The sequence below is a fragment of the Ipomoea triloba genome, chromosome 14 (assembly GCF_003576645.1).
Source record: "Ipomoea triloba cultivar NCNSP0323 chromosome 14, ASM357664v1".
Taxonomy (NCBI): Eukaryota; Viridiplantae; Streptophyta; class Magnoliopsida; order Solanales; family Convolvulaceae; genus Ipomoea; species Ipomoea triloba.
In genome coordinates, this window is record NC_044929.1 from 6,883,383 (window position 1) to 6,889,370 (window position 5,988).

Consider the following 5,988-nt stretch of genomic DNA (forward strand, 5'->3'; position numbering starts at 1 on the left):
TGATCTTGAGTTATACCTATATCAATGATTGTGTCCCACAGTTATAACTATATCCATTTGTTATATCCTTTGATTATGAGCGAAGTGGTACTTTTGGTCCCCGATATTAGGCTTTCGTCTAAATTTGATAAAAATTCAAAAACTCTCTATTACTAGAAGGGTAAAATAGAAAATGCACATTTTATTCTCCTTATATTGAAATCGCTCAAACAGGATCATTTTCCACTTCCAAAGATCATATGTCAAGGTTATTCAACTCTAAAAACATTTCAATAACTCTCGTATGGCTTGTTAGGAACCTGAGTCTCATATAAGGAACTTGAGACTCAATTGAGCACTATTTTTAGGCGTGGAAAACACACAATTCTAAAAGTTTCTGATTTCCCTTACTAAGCAACAAGGATAATCAAACGATAACTTTTGATATACAAGAATATGTAGTATGTACAAATTCTTTCGTAAACTCTACACTAGCTTAGTTAAAGATCATATATCCTAGCAACATATGAAAATTCTATTAAATATATCCATCATCAGACATCCCATCCTTTATGATCTTAAAACCAGAGTAATGAAGAAGGAACCTGAGACACATTTATAAAGAACCTACATACTAAAAATAAGTTACTTCCTTCGTGAATTTCTCGTAAAAGCAACATGAGAAATCTTGAGAAATTTGAACCTTCTTACTAACTAGATAATTTCTCCAGTTTTCTAAAAAAATTGATAATTAGAGAAGAAAATAGAAAATCTAAACATGTTGTTAGGAATAAAATGTAATAGTTTTGATGAACCAAAATTGTAATTTTTATTAGTCCCCTTATTTTATTTTGGAATAAGGTTCAAATTGGCCACTGAACGAAAATAAAGTGCAATTAGGTCACTGAACACTCCAAATACATGCAATTTACCAATAGCATGTTACCTTTCATTTCATCAGGTTACCTGCTTATGTGGATGATGAATTGGCATTTTAGAATATTTTTTTAATAATAATAATGTTAAAAATAAAAAATTAAATGCATGCTTCCTTGTTTAAAAAAATTAATTAAAAAAAAATTAAAAATACAATGCCTGCTTGTTTTTTTTTAAATTAAATTTTTAAATTTTTTATTTATTTTATTTTTATTTTTAAAGTTTGGTATTAAAAAATATTTAAAAATTTAATTAAAAAACAGAAATAAAAAATATACAAAAATTTAAAAATACTAAACTTTAAAAATAGAAATAAAATAAATAAAAATTTTAAAAGTTTAATTAAAAAACAAACAAACAAGCATGCATTGTATTTTTAATTTTTTTAATTAATTTTTTTTAAACAAGGAAGCATGCATTTTATTTTTTATTTTTAACATTATTATTATTATTATTATTATTATATTATTATTATTATTATTATTAAAAAATTATTTTAAAATGTCAATTCACCATCCACATAAGCAGGTAACCTGATGAAATGAAAGGTAACTTGCTATCTGGTGAAATTGCATGTATTTGGAGTATTCAGTGGCCTAATTGCACTTTATTTTCGTTCAGTGGCCTAATTGCATTTTCAGGTTACGTTCAATGGTCAATTTGAACCTTATTCCTTTTATTTTTGAGTCTATAATACAATCTCCAAAGTCCAAGTCTAACTCAAAGTCATACGAATTTATGGAGAATTAGACATATTCAGCATGTTGTTATTTATTAATTATATGTTGTGAAAGTCATTAAAAGATGAAATGGAAGGATGGATAAGTAAGCGCAGCACAAGCCAAAGGTCATCTGTTAGAATCAACATTTTGTTTGCAAACCATGAGGATGACTCCTATGGGGAAAGAGGACAACCTAAGGGAAGACCATGGTTGAAAAAATCGAAACGCCTAGGCGGGGATTAATCAGCGCCTAGGCACCCGTGCTTTTTTTTTTTTAATAAATTTATTTAAGTATTTTTAAATTTGTAAAGACTAATAAGTATAAATTATATATTACTTTAATAGTTAATACTAAAATATTAAATATTAACAATTAACATATCTAGAGTTTGTACAATTTAGAGTTATTTTGCTCAAAATGATATTGTTTTGAGTGAAATAACCCATTAAAAAAAAAGAACAATAGTTAATCGGCTAACTAGGCGGCTTAGTTAGTGTCTAGGAGGTCTAGTCGGTGCCTAGGAGGCCTAGGCAGTCGCCTAGCCGGCCAGACGCCTAGACCACCATTTAAGGTGATACGCTAGGCGGTCGACCGGCACCTAGTGCCTAGACGGGGATTAATCGGCACCTAGGCGGGATTTTTGCAACACTAGGGAAGACAAACGAAGGGAGACACTGGTTCGAATTAATTTATTCAATGAGGAGAAAATGCTACTAAGGTCATTCTGAGAATAAAGAACATTTGAAAAGAATATTAATCAATGAGTTAATATGGAGTAATGGTTAAAGTACTTAGATGAATAGAAAAGTCTAGTGTTCACTAAGATTTTCTCTCCATCAGAGTTCTTAGGCTAAAGGTCTAGAGGGAGAAATCAAGTCCAGGTAAGTCTCCAGTTCAAGCATCAGGGAAAACCATTCACATATACACTTATTAAAGTACTATATGTGAAAAAATATATCTTATATACTTAAGTTTTCTCTTACATAGGTTACTAATATTCCTTGTGAACTTGATCTTCAACACCATGCTAGACATTGTGCGATATTGTGCCAAAGACCTTGTGGTTTAGTGGCACCAAGTGTCCCGGTTTACACTTCCATATGGATGATGGGAGTGGGTTCGAGCCAGTAAGAGTCAGTAATACTCAAAAAAAAAAAAAAACCACTTGCTTCACTTGTGTTGAGGTTTTCTTTGAAGATGAACCTGTAGCCAAAGAGACATCTTTCTTTCTCAATCTAAGAGTCTTCTTTTTTTTTTGGAAGTAGGGGAAGGAAGATCATGACTTGACTTTTCTACTCTAATTGGTTGTTCTTCTATTGTGAGATTCCTCACAACTAAAGCAACAGCTCTTGATTATACACCATCTCAACTCCTACTTGAACTTGTTACAAGCTCTTGATTAGTACATCAAAATACATTGCCACTAGAACCCAAGCTACAAGTACCTTATGTACTGGATTTTCTGGAACATGTGGTGGAGTTTCTGGTGTTGTTGGAACAGGCTAGGATTCTCCTTTAGTTTGAAGTTAATTGTGATGATGTAGTTGGCTAATATGATGAAATGAAGAATTTAGCAGTTAGATCGGTAAAAGAATAAAAGTAGTAATAAACAAGAACAAAATTGACATTTAAAGGACAATTCCCACTGTTATGCTGTTTTTGTCTACACTTGGTGTATTGTAAAGTCACATGTTTCCTTGATAGATGAACCCCATTTACTGTTAAGTCATTTGCACATCTCCTTCTTTGTTGTACCTCATTTGCTTCTCTCTTTCTGAGTTGGACCAAATATATCTACCGATACTCCTTAGTACTAGAAGTGCTGGAGACCTAATGGTATAAAAGATAAAAAGAATCCGCAACAACTAGATCTAGTAAAGAATTTTCATCACTCTTGAAAAATCTTAAAGAGTTATGTCTTTAAGACGTTCGTCCAAAAGACAAGAAAACGCAATATATTTATAGGTGCACCAAATAATTACAATACTGGGATGTAGAACAACCAGATATAAATATCTTTGAGAAATGGCTAGAATCTGGTTGACTTAGAAATTATCATGAACTTGTATATATATGTGTGAGAAATTTATGAAAATATTATAGTTGTCGACAATACAATTGCCTTTAAAATTACTCATATTATATTATGACAATCTGGATCCAGAGCAAGGCGCCAGAAGCGCCCTAATTTGAAACTATAAATATATTATAAGATACAGTAATCATGGATAAACATGTATATTGGAACACATCAAACATTTCATATCAATTAATATGCAAAATGCATATAAACAATGAATATATATATTGAATTTCCATAATATAATTATGCAAATATAAATATATTGTTCACCGAAGAATATTTCGTGTTGATAATGTGTTGTGATTGTTTCTTTTTAGCCCATAGTGTTCTTCGGTGAAACGGATTATCATATGACAAAAAATAGGAAACAAGAGAGACAAAGTGCAGGGAAAGAAAAGAGACAGTAATTGCCGAGATTTTTTATTCCAATTTCTCAAGACTTAGTATATAATGCATGGGATATATATATATATATAAAAGAGTTAATACCACAAATGATCCTCTGACTATGGGGGTAGTACTCATTTTAGTCATCGACTTTTAATTCGATCAAAACACATCCTTTAACTTTTATTTTTAACCACAAATAGTCCTCCGTTATGATTTCTGGTAAGTGGTGTTAAATCTAAGGGTAATATTGTCAAATCTAAGCATATGGCACCAATGAAAACACTTTATGCCCTAATACTCCAAAACTAATAAGAAATAACGAAAGGAAAAGTCCTAATTGAATTTGAGTAGATGTTACTGAGCAGCTACACATAAGTATATGAATACAATCAATCTCCCACCATAACAATAACACCTATAAGAAGTGCATCCACAGCGAAAAGATTTGCATAATTTGTCTCTGCATCTCACTTAGCTTGGATTTGTGATTTTCCTTGTCAACATATTCATATACTTAACTGAGAATTAGTCACAGACTCCCACATCATCACCTTAATGATTGTGCCATGTGAATAGGGAAATAAGTCTAATATATCACTTGCAGGATCTTAGAAACGTTTGCTGTCTGAAATGCATTCTTTCATTTCTTTTCTTTTTGTCCAAAAAAAAAAAACAAATTGGAGAAGAATGACCAGTGTTTACCATTTTGTCTCTCCAAAGTTTGGGTGTTGAAGACGTGGAGGAGAATTGGGGAAGAATGAACTCACCGAAGGGTATGTTTTTTTTAACAAGAAGGGCCTATAAAGCCTCCACCTTCATTTGCCTCTTACAAATTTACAGCATCCCTAATTACATTTAATACTTTTAGATTTAACGATATTACCCTTATGTTTAACACCCACTTAACAGAAATTATAACGGAGGACTATTTGTGGTTAAAAATAAAAGTTAAGGGATGTATTTTGGTCGAATTAAAAGTCGATGACTAAAAGGAGTACTACCCCATAGTCAGATGACTATTTGAGGTATTAACTCTATATATAATTACAATCGTAACAGAGAACAATAATAAAGACATAAATACGACTGTTATACAATAATGTCCACAATAAATATTACTCATAACAAATTAAACTATAATTTTCTCTTCCACGTAGGCTGGGCCTAAACCCTAAAATCAACTTAAAATGTTTGCTTGCAATTTGGTTAAGGCCGGTTTAGAATTATTGAAATTTGTATGGTCCCTAAGAGCTAGAACTAAGAACTGAGTAAGGCTCTCTCAAGTTTTCTTATTTAATTTTACTTATTTCAATTATTATTTTTTTTGAGTGCTATTTCAATTATTATCTATTTAATAGTAACTGTTTAGAAAATGTATCTTCAAATGCTCTCAAACTAAGTAAATGTGTATGCAAGATTTTTTTTTTTTCTTTGAATACTACTAACTCTAGAGTTACAAGATAGGTACTAATTAAGATAAGGGACATTGCCATCAAATTGAAACTCTATCTAACATTTTTTTTTTTCAAAGCTAAGAAAGCATATATTGTATATATGCATGTCAGGTTAGGTGCACTTGCTACTTTGTATATCACAAGGAGCTGCCAATATTACATCAAGAAGTGGGTGACACTTTATTATTCCATCACTCACATTATTTTGTTTAAAAAATAAATAACATCCTGCCTGCATTTGTTGAAATTTCGACTAGAATTATTAGGTCTGAATTTTCAGTCGAAATTTTCTATCATAGATCAAGTGTATAGCTCTTGATCAAAATATATATAACAATTAGAGCAAATGAGCAATCCCAATTTTTTTTGTGTGTGTCAAGTGTAAGAGAAGGGAGGAGGAGAAAAAAAAAAAAAAAAAAAAAA